Raw genomic sequence first — 20091 nt, 5'->3', positions numbered from 1 at the left:
TCACGGAGATAAATCCTGCCAACATTAGCAAATTGCCTTGATTTGATGGTTGAAAGCAGTCCTTTGCAGATTTTGATTTTAATTCCCACTATTCCATGCTTGACTCTGCTTAGCTGTCATTGAATGCCCCAGTTCATTCATATGCTTTCAACCCTTTGCAATGAATTCTGGTAGCCACAGGACAGACCTCATCTGCCTCCTCCCACCTATAGAATGGGGTTCTGTTTGCCTTGCCCTCCATTTCAGCAATGTCTGATCAAGCTGTTATATAAAGGACAAAATTGATTCTATGGGGTATATGATACATGGACCATATCTTGGGTCTGATGTGCAACAGCAAAGGAAATCTGAGGCATCTCTTACTCTTTGGTGAAACTTCACATCCTTGAAGTGTTATTAACACATTGGGTCATATCCCTTAGGTAAATTATTAATAGTAATAATGTTATTTTTGTTAAAATTGACATTTCCTTTCATCTCAGCCCAGTTACCTTAGTAGCAACCACCACACACACACACACAAAGGGAAGTTGCATTTCCCCATTTCCCCTCTCATCACTCCACATGTGCGCTTTGGGGAATGTACAGTAATCTGCAAAAAAGCTTTCATGCTCTCAGACTTACCAAAGCATGCAATATTAATTGGGATTATTAATTGTATTTACTGCGCTGGCAAAGTCTAACCTCGTTAAAGGCCAGTGGAAAGACATGGGATGAGATCTGTCATTTGGAACATCCCGCCTGCTGCCTCCTCTCTTAAATCAAAGAGGGAGAGGGAGAGAAATCCCCTCAATTTCATTAATCAGCCGTTTTCTTACAAGGTTTTGCCTTTTGTTTTGCTGCACTTCACAAGGAGAAGGTGTGTTTTCCGGGCTGCTTTGAGATCTTGGCAGTTAATGGAGCTCTTTTGATTTTTAAATAAGACTTATTCCTCCGAGTGTACAGTATAAACCTAGCAGGCAAGGGATTGCGCCTTTAAGTTCATCACTTTCCCCCCAGTGCTCTAAGTGGAAGGATTGGACTGAAACTTTAAACATTTCTAGCCATACCTAGGATATGTATAATTTATAAGCCACACACCGTTTGCTGTCAAATAGGCGATTGATCTGACTCGGATCTCGTTAATTATCCTCCACATACATTATACGTTAACAGATCTTCAGTATACTGTGTATCAATATTAATAAGATTATAAAACACTATTGATAATTAGGAAGAGAAATAGACCAGGCCTTTGATTCACTCTGTTACTAACGCCCCTGCATCTCTAGATTAAAAAGGGACCACTTTTCATTTAATAATACCAGATCAGTACATCCATCTTCTAAAATGCTTTATTAAGAGAAAGCCAAGATTTGCATCCTTGTGCAAAGGGCTATTTGAAATTGATTACGGAGGTATCATTGATGTGTGAGAAATTTGTTTCTGAGCCTCATCTAAAGGGGGGTCTTAATAGGGTGGGAGGGATTTAAGGTGGAGCACTATACACTTTGATCTTTGATCTGCAAATTTCTAACCCCCCTCCCCCGCTCTCTCTGTCAAGCTGTATTTGGAGAGCCATATTGTCTTGTTTGGGAGGAAATTAAATAGGACATCATCTTCCACACTTTAAAAATAAGACAACATCTGTTTTATTGCATCTCAAAGGAGGAGACTGGCAAATGAAAAAGCAGAAAGAAATAAAAATATTAATATATGGTATCTACATATTCGGTAACATTTAATAAGATTTTTTCTCTTACTCCCTGGCCCTTTCTGCATGTCGCCTGGAATCCGTAGTTAATATGACCTGGCATTCCTATTTTCAAAAGACATCAATTTATTAACTTCAAACAGAAATCTTGCCACTAACTAGAACCCTTGGAAATGTTTCGCATATAAATTAAAACATGTGCATGTTGCTATTCCTAAAATTTCATTACGAAGGGGAAAACATACTCTAACAGACTCAGGGGAACTTAAAATTTGGGATTTTAATTTCAGGTTTGTGCAGTCTATATGCAAACAAGATCAGGTATGCAGATAATAAAATAAATACTGATAGACTAATTGATTAGGAAACAGAGGCCACATATTGAGAGCCATCAGTACTATGGCTTGGATCATCTTCCTGGCAGTATATTCTCAGGCTCTGAAGAGGTTCTGCCCATCCAGACTAGCTATTGGGACTTCCTAGATCAAAACAGCTATGATTGGTTTCCTGTTTGGGCTGGGCCTTTACTCCTAGCTTGGTCTGTGGCACTGACTCTATGTCTCCTCGCATCCCTGATTCCTGGCACACCTCTGGCACTGCTATTGATGGGCACCAGACTGCTATGCAGGATTTAAAAACAGCATAGACAGGCATAGCCTTTGCCAACCTCGTGCCATCCAGATTCTATGGACAATTACTAGACCATTGGTCCTACTGCCTGAGAGTTGCTGTGCAAAGCATATGGAGGGCACCAGACTGGCAAATTCTGGACTAACTGAACCAGTATGAGGAGGAGGCTTGATTCTTGATAGCTGGGATTACCAGAGGCAGAGGGTCCCCACCCAAACAGGATGTCTGGCTGTCAGTCAGTCCTAAGCAGAAAAGGAAAGTATGGAACTTGGAGATGATTAAGAGATACCAGTAAAGCTTGCTGGGCTTGAACCTAGATATGAACAACCTAGATGGCTCTTAATGCTCACCTTAAAGAAAAAACAAGCATTGCTGATTCCAAACTGCTCCAGAACAGATTAAAATGTTGTATTTGAAGGGTAAATGAAATAAACACGTCGTGATTATTTTTCATGAAGAGAAAACAAGAAGGCACTTAAAAAAACGTTATTCCCCAAAGGTTTTCCAGGTTATGGTTTAAAGCAGTAGGTTGACATGCAAACTCGATCTCACCCTTGATATATGCTGTCCAACGTTGCTCTCTGTAGAATGGCAACTGGCAGTAATTGTAATGGTTAAAAGAGAGACAGTTTGTATCACAACCAGGGCTGTAGCCCTCATTTCCCCAGAGCTTCACTTGCTTTGATCCTCTGGAGAGCATTGTGAGAGAAATTGTGAACCTCCTGTTTCTGCCTGTCTTCTTTTTACACCACACTGGTTTTGCAAGGAAATAGAGGGTTTTAACATTTTGCCAAGCCTTCACCAGGAATTAAACCTTCTTCATTAATCCAGTCTCCGATAACTGCTGGTTAAAAGCTGCAATAAATATTTCATACTTGATTGTGTTGCGTTCCTTGCTGTGTTTATTAAATGGAGGTTTCTCATAATTCCAGTTATTCATTTTAATAGGTCAGGACTTGGCTGTGATTTAAACAGACCACTGAGGAAATAGCCGTGGTTAAACATTGTAACAATATGGATTATTAATTTAATTGGCCAGCTATTACTTGTTTTGACTCTGTGCTAACATATTTAGCTCAGTCTCTCGTGGCCTATAAACCACAAAGGTCATGACTCCAACATTCACAAGAATGGGAAAAAGAGAATCAGGACTGAGATTATGAGGGAAAATAGAGGAACTGTGTGGGGAAGCAAGAGTGGGAAAGGCTAAGGGCTTGCTGGAGGCAGTGCAGGGCAAAAGGGGATTTATTTAGTAGCTTAGCAATAGAATATCCCTCTAAACCATCGTCCGAACTGGCAGCTGCTTTCAGTCAGTATCTCTCAAAGGTGATTTCAGGCAGGGTTTTTTAAATCTTTAGATATAATGATGTTAACCCCACGCATTTAATAACACCTTTTCTTTATTTCTTGCTTTTCTCTCTGATGATGCTAAAAGATAATATACCATGCAAAATATCCCTTCATCAAGTGCATTATTTGTAGGCGAACAAAGAAGTCGGTCCTCATCATTCTATTCCCCACCTCCTCGCAGCACCTTTGTTGAAACCACTTTGGGATGCTAGTTAGATATAGTGGGGTGAAAAGGGCATGCTGGTGGAAGCAATCAAAATAAGAGGTACAACATGGAAAATTGTAAGGTTTTTAAAAAATCTCCTGAGCACAACAGAAGCAAGCCAGACCGCTCTGCATGAAAGAAGCCAGGGTTTTGTTGTCAATGCTGCTGCTGTTGCTTTTATTTAATGCAAAACCCACCCAGTGCCACTAGGTGAAATTGCCACACCAAACAGAAGCAAAATATGACCTTGGCAGCTATGCAGCCACATTTAGATGATGGGAAGAAGAGCCCTGCTGGATCACAGTAGGGGCTCATGTAGTTCTGTTTCTCACATACCCACCAGACACTTGTGGGAAACCCACAACCAGGGCAAGAGCACTCACTGGTTCACAATCTCCAGCAAATGGTTCTCAGAGGTATGCCATCAAGACTGTGCAATTCAAGTGGGTTTGGTACTCCTGCGTAACAAACCTACTTCCAGCAAACAAACAAACATACAAGACTTTTTGCAGTTAGTAAAGTAATGGGGAAAGGCAGTGGAAATTGTGGAATAACGCTTGACACAAATCGGGTCAAATACTCAATAAACAGCAAACACTGTATAACCTCACCACAAACATTTGTGCAAATAAATCAGGTTGCATCTCCCCAAAATGGGTCATGTGGAAAAGGCCTCTGTGGAACTTTGCCATCTGAAATGGGGCATGAAAACTGGAATTCTTAGACCTGGAGATGAAAACCTCAAACGGTCCCAGTCATAAGCAGTCAACAGCAAAATGAGAATTCCTTGCCTCTTTCTACCTACCAGATTCTCTTCTATAGCCCTCAACTGCTGCCTTGTGCTAGCACAGAACTCATTCCACAGACATTAGCTTCTGCTTACCTTTAACTGACCACAGTACTTACATCATCCTTGAATGTCAGAGTTAGGACCAAAACAGATACTATGTTTGTTGCTGAAAACAAGCCTTCTCTTTGAGGGACAACTATGCCAATTTTATTTAATGAGGTATTTGATAATGTGACCTCAACACTCTCCAACAGGGATCCTACAGCCATGCTTGAAGATGCAAACCTGGAATCTCCTCACTTTCTGAACCAAGCAGTGGTAGATCAAACAAGTAATGGATCATAAAAATTCCACACAATCTTCCCTGTTTACAACATTGGAAAGTATCACAGCTGTTATATTACGAGTGTTCAAATTCTCAGTTCACATTCCAGGTAGCTGCAGATGGGTTTGTGAAGACTCTCGATGGAATCCTGATCCACACAATAAGCATTTTCATACAGTATGACATTAAGCAGTAACCAGAAAGCCTGTCCCTATGCTCTTCAGTTTGCTGCCTAGAAAATAGGATGACATGTCACAAGATAAAACCACTAATTTCCACTAATTAGATTCTCCATTTTGGTATATTCTGCTTATAAGGATTTTGCCTGTGAGGTTTTATATCTAAATTTAAACTGGTTTGATGCTGCTTCTGGGTGAAACACATTACAGCAAAGTTGAGATTCTACGCCCCTTACAATATGCTGCTTGATAGTAGAATGCATCATATTAGGCCTAACCTATATCTATTCAATAATAAAAAACATTACTCTATGGATGTGTTGCAAATCCTGGAAACCCTAACCTAAATCAACATCTGTCTGCACTCAGCCATTTTTTATATATGTAAACAAGCATTTATCCACTTTCCACAATATGAAAAAATATATACAAGCAAATCTTATTCCAAACTCTCCAGTCTCATGAGATGCTTGTTTTAACAATTTAACCAATCCTATTTATAGGTCTCCTATTTTCCCTCTTCTCTGAAGATACAAAATACCAGGGAAAGGACCATGAAATTTCAGTACGTGGAAGAAGAAGATAAAAGAAGATAAAAATACAGAATACATGAAGAATGAGTGGGAGAAAATTGAAATCTAGGCATAGATGACCAAGTTTAATTGAACACAGAGAAGTATCTTGCAACTTGGAGGCTGGCAATGATGATCTTAAATCTGGATAAGAACACCTAACAGATGTGCATGGAGGCACTCACTGCTCATTAGTGTGTTGTGAAATTCCATCATAGATCTTATGTAAGTGCTGCTGGGACAGAATCCAGCAGAATATGACATGATTTACATCATCCACTCCCAGGAAGATTGGCCATGTTATATGGCTGTGGTGGCCTATTTTGAAAGCCAAGCAGTAAACACACACACACACACACACACACACACACACACACACTGGGGACAATGTGGGTGATAGGCACTTGTGGAAAGATGTTTCAGTGTACACAAATGTAAGCAGTTCAGTTTAGAAAAGGAGTGGAGAACCTGTGGCCCACTAGAGATGCTGCTAGACTCCAATTCCCAGCAGACCCTGCCAGCATGGAGGCTGGATGGGGGCTATAGTCCAACAACATGGAGGACCACAAGTCTTCCACCTGTTGATTTAGTACTTCCTTCATTCCTGATAATGTAAACAGTGGGACCTGCTAAAAAACATTGCAGTGTGGTGTGTTTGTGTTTAGGGTACCCGCAAACCAGCCATACTCTCTTCTAGGACATTCAATTCCATGCTCTTCCCCTATTTTTCCACACACACAATGATCAACTTGTGGCTCTGAGCATGCCCAGTCTTTATTGTGATATTTATTCTTCTAAAGTTTGTTCTTCTGCAAACCTTGGGGCTTCCTCAAGCCTCGCAAAATTTCCCTCTTGTGCATATTGGCTACACTTGGAGAATTGAGTTTGCTATTAGTATATGATGATATTGATGAATTCTGTAGCAACAATAGGTACTACAGCTATACAAGTTTGAATACTGGAAATTTAAAAAACAACAACCTGGCATTCCCGTAATTATTTCTGGTAAAATGGTTGACTAGCATGAAAAATATGTATTGGTGCTGGTATGCTGAAAATCAGTTATCCTTCAGAGTTATTACCTCGTTTAAATCTCAGTAATCTTTCCTGTTCTACATTTTCTACAAATCTGTTAATAAAATACTAGTTTCTTGGTTGCTCTTAAGTTTTTTAAATTGATTTCTGGAAACTCTTCTTGGACTGCATATAGTCAATAATTAAACACACACACAATATATACTCCAGTGCAAAAGATGTTATCCATATTCACACTCATAAGTCACTCTTACCTGCCTTTCATTTCTGAGGGTACATTTAACATTCACAGTCTTTTATATTACTAAGTGAAATCAGAACAAAATATGGTAATTAATCCATTGTGCATTCAAGGATTCAGGTTTGAGCAGCAGATGGGAAAAGTTGTGGATCATAACCCCATGCAATATTTGACAGAATATCAGTCAAATATAGTTCACACATCTTCATGTTTCTGTCAGTCCCTCTTATCTAAAGTTAATTTAAAGTGACAAGAACTACATTAGCACTTTTCAAAGGGTAATGCAAAACTTTAGAATATTCGCTTAGAATCAATACCTATTCAGGCTCACACAGTGGTCAGACTAGTACTATTCTGAGAGTAATTTATCCCCAACCCCCTTCATGCTAAATTCCTTGTATATTCAAATAATTCAAAGCATTCAAAGCTCAGATTAAAACAACATCATCATCAAATCAGGTGTAGTCTAAATGAGAATGTGCAAATTTACTTTTCAGATTATTTACACAAACACAAATAAAGAGGAAAGGCGAGGCTTTTCAAAGGCATAGTCAGCATTATGATGAAAGTAAAAATAGCACCATTAGAGTGTCCTGAGGTTCTTTGGCAACTTCAGAATATATTATTTGATGACAGAAGCTAAGGGCCAGTTGTAGAGAGGCAAAGCCTGCTTTCCAGGTTTAGATTGGTGTTGGCTGCCTGAGTAATTGGACTGCATGTATTTATTTGGTCTGTTGTTCTTTTTAAAGCTTGAAACCGATCATTATTATAAAAAAAGCCTGCTGGGTCAGACCAAAGGCCTATCTAGTCCAGGATCTTGTTCTCATTGTGGCCCACTGGAAGCCCCTGAGAAGCTCATGTTCCCCAACTACTGGTATTCAGAAACATACTGTCTGCAATGCTGGAAGCATAACATAGTATGTACCCTGCCACAGTTGCGGTGACAATCCTTGTCAGGATGAGAGAAATCACTATGTTCAGCCATTTGGATGTATGTGCTTGGGTGAGGAACCAATGGGATGAAATTACCACCTGCATAATCATTGGCATTGCCACCCACAGTGATTCTGTAAAGGGGATTTCAAAATCCCCATGTGTGGGTGTCTATTTGCAAATTGTCCATCCTCTTTTTATATATAAAATTTTATTAGTTTTTCAACATATCATTTTCAACAATAATTAAACGTACTTTTACATCTTATACAATTTTTTTGACTTCCATCAATCACATCTGAAAATTTTCCAATCTATTCACTTAATTTACATTTCTGATTTTCGCTATTACGTTTAAATCTCATAACTAATATCTCTTTTCTTTCTCTTCTTTGCAATATTTCATATATTTCTCCTTACAAAACTTCTTGTAGTCCTGCTAGCGTACTTTGTTGATTACAATTGCTCTTCAAATAACAAACTGTCCATCCTCAGCATTCATGGACAATATATGAACAGATACCCTCCAGCATTTCTGCAATAAAAATAGGGACGTCCCATTCCATAATGATAATTTTACTATTTATACCCCACACATCTTATTGGGTTGCCCCAGCACTCTGGGCGGCTTCCAACATATATACAAACATAATAAAATATTAAACATTTTTTTAAAAAACCTTTGTTATACACTGGTTTTCAACCAGTATGCCCTGGCATCCTGGGATGCCTTGAATGATGGTCAGGGGTGCTGCGAGCAACACTGGTCCCTGTCCCTCTTTCCTTCCCTCCCTCCTCTGATGCCCTCTGAAGTCTCTGCTTCCCAACGGCTTGCACAGCTGTTTGTTTCAGCATCCTTGCCTACAAGCTCCCCAGGCAAATGGTGCCTCTGGGGCTGGCCAGGGGGTGCTGGTTGCCAGGAACTGAGGTGGCTCAGAGACCGGGGGGCTGTGGTGGCTTCCTGGAGGACTCCCAAGGAGAGAGGAAAGGAGAGGAGGCTGAGGGAACACTCCACCAGGGAGGGTGTTTGAGAAAGGGTGAGAGGCTGCCAGCTCAGCAGGCAAGGGGCGACAGAACTGGCCTCCGGAGCCCTACAGGGGTGCCACAGAAAGAATGTACAGTGGTACCTCAGGTTAAGAACTTAATTCGTTCTGGAGGTCTGTTCTTAACCTGAGGTACCACTTTAGCTAATGGGGCACCCCGCTGCCACATGATTTCTGTTTTCATCCTGAAGCAAAGTTCTTAACCCGAGGTACTATTTCTGGGTTAGCAGAGTCTGTAACCTGAAGCGTCTGTAACCTGAAGCGTCTGTAACCCGAGGTACCACTGTAGTTGGTCAAGGGAGCCATGGACTCAAAAAGGTTGAAAACCTCTGCTATACAGGATTGCCTTCATATGGCTCAGAAGTTGGATAACTCCATAAAAGTAAAGGTAAAGGTACCCCTGCCAGTACGGGCCAGTCGTGACTGACTCTAGGGTTGTGCGCTCATCTCACTCAAGAGGCCAGGAGCCAGCGCCGTCCAAAGACACTTCCGGGTCACGTGGCCAGCGTGACGAAGCTGCACTGGTGAGCCAGCACCAGTGCCGCACACGGAAACGGCGTTTACCTTCCCGCTATAAAGCGGTACCTATTTATCTACTTGCACTTAGGGGTGCTTTCGAACTGCTAGGTGGACAGGAGCTGGGACTGAAAGACGGGAGCTCACCCCGCCGCAGGGATTCGAACCACCGACCATACGATCAGCAAGTCCTAGGCACTGAGGTTTTACCCACAGCGCCACCCGCGTCCCTGGATAACTCCATACCCACCAACATTTTTCCAATGAAAATAGGGGCATTCTAGGGAAAAGGGGGACATTTCAGATTCAAAACAGAAATGGGGATGGCTTCTCTAAATCAGGGACGTCACTGGAAAATAGGGGCACTTGGAGGGTCTAGACTCAGCATCATCAGAGACCAAGAATGTTTCTTGGTCAGCAAGTGAGTTCCTTTCTACTACTTGCTACAAGTGGTCTCAAAGAGTGACTATGTCCATGAAACTTTGGTCTGAGGCAAGCTTAAAATAACATATTTTGATATTTCATGGGTGGGGGTCTCAGAGTGGTTCACAACATAAGATTACAATTAAAAACACAAAATAAGTAATAAAAATAAGAACAAAAACAAACCAACAATCCCCACAACACATTTAAAAGAGCATCGGATACCAATCAGCCAAAGGCCTTGTTAAAGAGGAACATCTTTACCTGGCGCCTAAAGGTGTATAATGAAAGCGCCAGCTGAACCTCCCTGATCAAGCCTATCTAACTTGGAAAACCCAGTTCTCCCTTTTCCATTTAGCAGCTTGATCCAATGCATCCTCTGGTCCATTTGTTCAGTGGGACTAGCTTCCAACTAAGCGTGCATAAAAATGCAGCCTTAAAAATATTACTAACCTTTACTGATTGAGGATCAAGCTTGTTAAACCACCATTAAAGCTTTCCTAAAATTTCAGCTCTAGTTACCTTTCAGAACTGTCCATAAATTATGCTGCACTTTTAAAGGCCTTTCATACCCTCCCCTCTTTCCCAGGCACACTCTGTCCCTATTTTTTTTTAACTTACCACCCCTCCTTTGTCCTAATTTTGTGTAAAGAACAATTCTCCATACCCTTGATGTGTGACATATTTTATGGAGTACCCCCTGAGAGGAAAGTGAAAAAAAGGGGAAGGGGACAAGATCTCTTCATTCTCCCAAGTTTTATCTAGGAATACTGGGGTTCTGCAGAAATGTTGCAACCACTCTAGACATCGGTATATTCCTGGATCCCAAAACCTGATGGTTTAAGTCACAGGCATGGCCAAACTTAGCCCTCCAGCTGTTTTGGGACTACAATTCCCATCATCCCTGGCCACTGGTCCTGTCAGCTAGGGATGATGGGAACTGTAGTCCCAAAACAGCTGGAGGATCAAGTTTGGCCATGCCAGGTTTAAGACAAACATACACACAATACTGGCAAACGGGAACCAAGTAGTCCTGTACTGCAGCTGTTGTTATAAATCAAATCCATCACAGAAGCCTGTCAATATGCGTGGTACTGGCTGATGCTGAAGTGGGGCCCGAGCCCCTCATTCCCAAGTTTTTGCCTATGATTAAAGCCTCTCCTTGTGGGGGACATGAACTAAATACAGTGGTACCTCAGATTACATATGCTTCAGGTTACATACACTTCAGGTTACAGGCTCCGCTAACCCGGAAATAGTACCTCGGGTTAAGAACTTTGCTTCAGGATGAGAACAGAAATCATGCTCCGGCGGCACGGCAGCAGCAGGAGACCCCATTGGCTAAAGTGGTGCTTCAGGTTAAGAACAGTTTCAGGTTAAGAATGGACCTCCGGAACAAATTAAGTTCTCAACCTGAGGTACCACTGTAAGGACTAATCAAAGATGTTCTGTAGTGCTGTGTCAAATGAGAAGATGAGAGGCATGAGGAAGGGCTGAAGCTCAGTGGTAGGGCACCTGCTTGCAGAAGTCTTAGGTTCAATCTCCAGTATCTCCAGGTGCTTGCCTGAAACCCTAGAGAGCCACTGCCAGTCAGTGTAGACAACACTGAGCTACATGGACCAATGGGTCTGCCTCCATATAAGGCAGCTCCCTGTGTTTCTATAAGCCACACAGAGAAAACTTCTAATTAAAGGCACAGGAGCCTTGAAAAGCCTCAACAGACCTTTGCTAGACCACACTTGGCAGGTTGTCACTGTAATTGTGTTTTAAGGGGGGGGCACATATAGGCACAAAAGGAAGGGGCAACATAATAAACACTAGCAGGGTATAAAAAAGGTAATTCCAAACTGTGGTTCTAGATTTGACTTGTGTTGTATCTATTCTGGTTGCCCAGTGCAACTTGCATTTTATTCATTGATTCTGTTACTAATTAATTTTATGAAACAGTGCATATGGTAGCAACATTTCAGCAGAAAAAAGAAACCACCCATGTATCAGGATGCAGATTGCCAAAACTACTTAGAGATTCTTTACGTCACTTCTAGATCTTCCTGCCTTGAAGACTCATCACATGATAGTTCATTATAGCAAGCCACTTTACAGTGTTTCAGGTAATGTCCCATGGAAAGTCATAATGTGCAGACTGGCCTTGAGTCTAAAATGAGTTATTTAAAATACTGCATTAGAATGAAATCCTATTTTTCATAATTATGTCATATATTTATATAACTGAAGTACAAAGCCCTTGAAGAAATTACTGCTGCATTACAGGGGAGAGGGGTAGAGCAGGAAGGAGTCACATTAATTATCAGAAAGAAGGATGAATATGAACATGCAGGGTTTGTGCTATCTGTGGAGACAAGTTGTGGTATCTGAGTAAACTGTAACTGCCCAGTGGAACTTAATAACCTTATTTCAGAAAAAGTTGCGGAATGAAAGGTACCTAATTTCTGAGAGTCAACAACAAAGCTGAAAAAATGCCATAGGTGAAGGAGGCTTCTGTGAGGTCCAAGGACTGGCTGACTGACTGACAAAGGGAGAGATGATACATTCCAGGATCTAAGGTGGGCATTTCTGTGACGTCACTTAATGCTAAACCAAAAATCTTACAGTGTACCTTGTTCAGAGACGTTGCACTGCTGGTGTTTCTGACTAGGCCACATCTGGGCTGTGGGTCCTGGAAGACCTGCACCCTGCCTTGTGGGTCTTTTCCCACCTGGCCTGTGAGTTTGTGGCCGTCACTGACTCCAGCTGCAAAAGCTGAAGCTGCTGAACAGACTCTTTGGCTGGGGGCTGTTTTTGTTGTTGGTTTTTTGTATCTTTATTTCAGATGGGTTTTTTTGCGATTTATGTGGAAATTGTTCAGTTTGGTTTCATACTTTTAATGTTTTATTCATTGCTTTTGGCTACTTTTTAATGTTGTAGTTACGTATTTTTTCCCATGTTGCAAGCCTCCTTGAGCATGGTTTGAACTGCAGCAGATCCTGTAAGACTCATCCTTTTAAAATATATTCAAGATTCTGACATTGTAGTCATCTTTTATCATTATCCCCCTCCCAGTGTGTGTTAATTTGAATTTCTGAAGGGGCAGAGGAATACACTAATCATGGTCCCTGTGGAACCATCAAGTGACACTTGATCCACAACCTCTTTTGTAAATTTAAAACCAAAATTATCAACTGTAAAAAACAAAAAACAAAATTGGGGGTGGGGTGTTAAGAGCTAGGGAAAAAAGTGGTCAATCTATTTTAAAAAGGTAAGCTTTGTATTATTTCATGTCCAAGGGGCAGAGCTCCAAATATAATTCAGGGACTTCCAGCTCTAGCTTCTGGGTTTCATTCATGTAGTGTATAAGGAAGGATTAATTTTGAACATGTGTTTTCAAAAACATTTATTTGTAATATTTAAAGTTATACTTATATTCTCTTAATTATTTGTTATCATATGCCACTTTAAATGGTTTTTAGATGATGACATAAAAACTTCTCATTTCACCCTTGTATTTGTTTATTAAAAACAACTTTAAAGAAGTAAAAGATCAGAGGATTAAGTAAATTAATGAGCAGGAGATGGAGACATAAAAGGCTTTCAAAGTGTTTTCATCGCAACACTAACATGCAGATCTTTTAGCAACATCTATTCAGAACTCAAATTAGTCCTATCACGTATGTGGAGGCACACACCTCAAAGCTTCATATAAGCAGCCATTTCTACAATATCCATGCCACCACTAGAATACTACCAGCTTTACAGTGCAACTATCATTTGCCATAACTATTCTTAAGGTGGACGGAAGGGCACACTCATTGCCAAAGATAGTAGTAGTAGTAGTAGTAGCAGTAGTAGTTGTAGTAGCAGTTGTAGTAGCAGTAGTAATAATACTTTGATTTGAACCAAAAGCATTTGCACAATCAAGAAACCCCCAATTCCACTGGTACTATTAGTCTTAAAGCATAGTGTAGAGTTTGTGGATACAAGAGAAGCCCAGTGGAATGGGGAAAACCAGGGGCACGGGGTTATTGCTGCATACAAACTCTACAGCAAGGTCAGGGAAGTCTATACTGGGCATGGTGTCATTATGTACATTGAGGTAGATATAGGTCCAAGAAGTTAGAAATCACAAAAAGGGCTAACTTGTCCACATGATTTCTGTGAATATTAATACTAGGTCCCAAAAGTAATTTAGTACTTAGGGCATATTATCGTCTCCCCATTCAAAATGCCCAGGGTGATCTTGAGCTAGAGAATGCAATCAATGAAACAGTCAAAGAGACTGGGTGAAAATTGACGAAAAACATTGTTAGGGTTAGAATTATCAAGCACAGAAGAACAAGCCTTGCGTGGCGAGTTCCCGCCCCCCACCAAGGATAAATAAAGACACGAGACACCATAATTTAAGGTTAAATGGGCGAATTAGGCTGCAACTTTATTGAATTCAGGAATGAGAGGCATTGGCTTAGGAATTGGTCCTATCGACTATCCGGCTCCAGCCCATTTGCTGGAGACACAGAAGGGTTAACACCATAGAGGGGGAGTCTCCTGCTGAGGCACGTCGACTAGGAGCTCCCCCGGGTCACCGCTCGGGGGCGTGCCTTTGGCCCACACCTCCATAGGCTTCGGACAGGGCCACGCCCCCCCGAGTCCTTTATCGGACCACCCTTCATTCACTGGGGGGAGGTGATGGCGTTCCTCCCCCCCCCACACACATCCTCTTAACCCCTTCTTACCAATGCCTAACCGCCAATGCCGAGGAGTTGTGACGAGTTGCTACGAGGTAGGCGAAAAACCAAAAGGCTGCAAATTGCCAATTGGGAAAAATTCCTACCATGCCCCTTGCGGCGACAGACCAAAGTCCATAGCAAAGTCAGAAACCTACCTAATGGGAGGGAGGGTGGGAAAAAAGTGGGGGCTGGCCGACAAGAGAGGGCGAGCCCCAGCCGCGCCGGCCCTAAATAGGGCAGGCCCCACCCCCCCAGCCCCCCGATTGGCTGGCTGGGGGGGAACAACGCGACCGGGATTCCCCTGCTCTCGCGGGGGCTGAAAACCAGCCCCCGCTCACGTGGGGTGGGCATGAAGCCCGCAACCCCACCTCCTGCTCAGGTTTGGAAGTGGCTTTGCTGAAGCATGTTTTCTGCAATGGCAAATCCTATCTCACCAACCTTTTACAGTTCCTTAAGAGTGTCAACAAACCTATTGATAAGAGTGATCCAGTTTGACAGTGTGTACTTCGAATTTCAAAAGTATTTGATAAGGTCTTTCACCAAAGACTCCTGAGTAAGCTTTAGCAGTCATGGGTTGGCCACTGTGAAAATGGATGCTAGACTAGATGAACCAGCAGGGCTCTTAGTCTCTTCTTAACCAACAACTATGGCTTGCCCTTATCCTCCAAGCCTGTACCAAACGTTTGTTTACAGTACTGGCAAGCACAAACCACAGCTTGCCACTCTGGATATAATGATATGGCTTGCTGAAAACCAGAAAGGAATGGTGATCACAGCAGCATTTGAGGTGAAGAGGGCGACAGCAGAGTGAGCATGTGAGCCAAATTTTCATCTCAGGCATGCTTACAAAGCTCCAAACCATGGTTATCCACATTATTGAATATGACAAGCAAGAAACTGTAAAGTCAAATGGCCACTATGCTAGACTACAATTTATACAATTTAAGACCTGGCAAAATCTGATGTCAATTTTCCCCGCCCAATGTTAATACCAGATTTTTATAATACTGATATTCTCTTACCCTTCCTGCTGAAGGGTCAATATTAATTTTTAAAGGCATGCTATTGAACTCAGCCTCTGAATCCAAAGTGTTGCTCTACAGGGTTTTAATCTGGATGAAAAAAAAGTGAAGTGAAAGCCAATTTTCAAAAGCAAGTTTAGAGACACAGGGCATTGCTATTCGCTGAAACCTTTTAACCAATTTCAAATGAAGTACAAGCATGTATGTCCCCCCATTAATATTACAGGAACAACAACAGCAAAAAAAAAAAGATCTTAACTAAAGCTTGAAAGATATAAAAGACTATAGAACACGTTTGTCTCATTGAAGACATTTGATACTTATTAAAATAATATTGCTTTCAGGCATATTTTGATTTGCTGTCTAAGAGAGTATGGAGAGCCTTGCTACTGAGATAATAACAAAGGAGCGTTAAACATAAAAAAAAAAAAAAAAATACACGAAAGATAGTATGTTCACCATCAGTACCATTTTCCCAGGGATTACTTCTTTCTAAAATAGAGCAGGTTTGAAAATGAAAGCCTGTTTTGGCAAAAGGAGACCCTGAGAAGTACTTTGAACATTTGCACATTAAATACTGCTGGTATGATGCTTCATTAAGCACTTATCAAATAGGCTGCTTACTTCAAAAATAAAAAGTATTTGTAACTCCAAGATCTCTACGACAGATAATAAAGCAACCATGCTACATGTACCAAACCACAGTGTTGCACAAAACCTATTAGCCATGCCCTAACAGGGCTTTTAAAATTTGAGGAAGCCACATATTTTCCCCAGCATAGATGAAAGCATTTGGGGGAGCCAGAATGCAATCTTGTGCAATTTTAGAATGATTGAAACCTTTTAGAAACTTGTATATGCATTTGATGCATGCTCCTGCTCTCCCTTTCCTCTTCCCTCCACCCTCTTTTAAACATTTGATGTGGTGGTTTTCGTAGGTTGTTTTTTTCTTTTTCCATTGCTGTTTCTCCTTTCAGTTTACACTCCCCTATTTTATTCATACTGATCTTCCTGCAAGAGAAAGATTGAAACATTACCTTGGGCAGAATTTTTTTTTTAAGAAGAAAAGAAAAGAAAGAGAAATGGAGGAGAAAACTTTAATCAATAGCACTGTGCGGCTGTAAATTTAAGCTCCTTTTATTTGTCAAACCATTAGTTGAGATGAGTAATTTATTTTTTATTGAAGATAATTAAAGTCCATTTTGAATTGATCTTCTTTGCATGAGATAACACTCTTTAGTCAAGGGAAAAGGAAAACAATTACTGTACATACAATGAATAAGTAGCATGAAAGGAGGAGACAATTGCAGATTTACCGACCTACCTATCGGACTAGACTTTAAAATCATCTTAGCGGCCCCTGGAGAAGGGAGAAGATTATTGAAACATTTATGCACTATTTATTTTCCTCTGGATTGTTTGGCTATACCACACAGGCATCACTTAGGCTTAAAAACATGTTAATTGTTATTCACATATCTAAATGCACCCATCATTGTGGTATTTGGATAGGCAATTATACGCAAAATAAATAATACACTGATTGTGTCCAATGCTGACAATGGACAGAAATTGTTTGACACAATGTTGTGAGGATTATTATTTTTTTAATACTGATCAAGAAAAATTGTGTGGCGACAGATATAATCGCTCATACATTCAGTTATTCCTTTGTTTCACCCAGGACACAAGACATTAGAAAAGAGATACAGCCCTAGGACCAGAGTAACCCAAACCCCATTAAACATGCATGGGGAAGATTTCCCAGCCTGCGGTGCTGGGAGTTACATGCCAAGGCTCTGTTAACAACAGTAATTGTGCATATAATTTCCTTTGTGTCACACAGAAAACTCCCCCACCACACAATTAAGTAACAACATTATTTCACTCACCATCCGTTATTATTTTATCTTAAACCAGGAAAGGAAGATATCAGCGGACCAATCCTGCTTCCTTCCTATCTTAGTTATGTGGAATCATCATTGCAAGGTATTGGCACACTGCAAAGGAAATGGATCAAACCCAAAGGTCATTCAACATTCTGCGGCGAGAGAGGATATAGTGTGATTGACTCTCCTGGCACATGAGCCTTATATCAACTCAAGTATAACAGGCTCACAATCAGGAATCAAGCAGGTACACAAGGCTCTTATGAGACAACAAAGCATTGTTGCTGGCAACTAACTTTCTCTGGGTGGGGTGTGCATGACTTTGGGCTCATCCAGACTTCCTTTTGCCCAGTGCTTTCCAGGGCACAAGGCCATGGCCTAAAGCTCCATGTCCATATGCTGTTTGCTCAGATTCAGCAGTAAAACATCAGTTTTCCTGGGGAAAGCGCCAGGACAAAAAAACAACAACCTACAAATGCAGGGCAAAAGGAAGCCTGGGTGAGCCCTGAGTTGGATTATCCCATTTACTCTTAAACTGTTATTAGGTTGCTCTAGAGTTTTTAAGTCAAAGTTTTCAAATTGTAAGTTGTCTTGAAAGGTCTTTTTCTGGTCCAAATGAGGACTCTCTTTGTTTTTTTAAAGCTAGTACAAGAGGGTTGTAGTCAACTCAGTCCTACTCAGAGTAGACCAATTAAAATTAATGGTGCTAAGTTAGTCATGTTAATTAACTTCTATAGGTCTACTCTGAGTGGAACTAACATTGACTACCACCCATAGACCTGAATTGTTTCAAATCCAGGATCTGCTTTTAACAACAACCTAGCGTGGTCACTTACCCATCACAAAAAGAGGAACTGCAGCACCTAAGAGAAGGGCAACATATGGTTCAAACCTGCACATATGCTAACTTATACCTGTAGGTGCAAATTTAGAAATAATCACCATGAATTTAAATACGATATTTCTCACCATAGTGAGGAAGACTGTGACCAGTTCAACCTGCTTTGCAAATCCTAACTCTTGATGGGTAACTTCAAAGCTCTTGTTTTCTCTTCTTAGGCTATGTACACACAATAACTTTAAACTATATCTGAAGCACATTCTTCCCCTCAAAGAATTCTGGGCACTGTCACTTGCAAAGGGTTGCTGAATATTGTAACCCTGTGAGGTGTAGACTACAGTGCGAAGAATTATTTGAGAAAAAGAAGATCGCATCGATTGCAGTTCAAAGGTATAGTGTGCACACACCCAAAGGTTTCTTTATCTTTGAAATTGGGATTGGGCCAGACAGCCCTTAAATTAGAGGACTGCCCTCTGTAAAGTAGGCCATATGGCTGCCCTACACCAACCTGCTGCTCAGTGGGAAAACACCTGCTTTGCATGCAGAAGGTCCCAGGTTCAGTCCCTTGCAGCTCCAGGCAGGACTGGAAGGAACCTGTTTGAAATCCCGGAGAGCCATTCCAAGCCAGTGTAGACAATACAGAGCTAAATGAACCCAAGTTCTGACTTGGTATGAGTCAGTTCCGTATGTTCCTAACCCAGAATACACTTAACTGTTCCCCAGTATGCCCCAAAACTTTCTCTCCTCTCTCTATGTCTTCATCAGTCTTTTCATCCTCACATTTTCCTTTCTTGTCTTTGTATTTAGAAGCATAGAATGGTATTGCTGGAAGGGACCCCCAGAACCAAAGGAAGGAATCTTTTGCCTAATGTGGGGCTCGAACCCACAACCAGGAGATTAAGAGTCTTATGCTGTAGCAAGTCAGCAAACAGATGTGCACAATAGAGGTGAGATACCTGTGTCCCTCCTGCTGCTCTAGGACTCAACCTCCCACCAGCATGGCCAGTGGTCATGGCTGGATGATGTAAGATATAGTCCAACAACATCTGGAGGGACACAGGCTCCCCAGTCCTATTACACAATAACAAACAATGGTGGAGTCGGTACTAATGCAACCAGGCTGGGCGGAGAATTCCTGCTGCTTACTGAGAGAGGTGAAGTGGCAGTGAAGTTGTGGCTGGGCAGATCCAGCAGCAAGACAGCAGCTCTTGAACAAGGCAAAGGGCCACCTGATGCCCTGCTGTAAGGTAAGCAGCGTTTCTGGGCGCTCTGGCACTTGTCACAGTGTCCCGTTGCACCAGTAGTGGTTTAGTCATGCTGGCCCATTACCTGGAAGCTATCTGTGGACAAACGCCGGCTCCCTCAGCCTGAAGCAAGATGCGCACTGCACCCCATATTTGCCTTTGACTGGACTTAACCGTCCAGGGGTCCTTTACCTTTTTATCTTGCAGTACTGAAGCCTAGCAACAATCCTAAGAAGCAGGTTCAGCAGTAGGAGGTCCAGATACAAAACAGGACAGTTTTAATAGCTGAATATTACAGGGTATTTCAGGAGATACAGCTCCAGATCCAGTAAATTTCATGGCTGGCCAGGGATTTGAACTTTTGTTTCCCCATCTCCAAACTCAATACAGTGGTACCTCTGAATGCAAATGGGATCCGTTCTGGAGCCCCGTTCGCATC

General features: G+C 41.6%; 1 long non-coding RNA gene across 1 annotated transcript in view; it reads right to left on the bottom strand.

Annotated features, from left to right (window-relative positions):
* The window catches only part of LOC308477677, a 40712-nt gene that overhangs the window by 552 nt on the left and 20069 nt on the right, over positions 1 to 20091 (bottom strand). The window lies entirely within an intron of this gene.

This window comes from Podarcis pityusensis (genome assembly GCF_964106645.2).
Source record: "Podarcis pityusensis genome assembly, chromosome: 5".
NCBI lineage: Eukaryota > Metazoa > Chordata > Lepidosauria > Squamata > Lacertidae > Podarcis > Podarcis pityusensis.
This window is presented reverse-complemented; position numbering and strand designations above follow the sequence as displayed.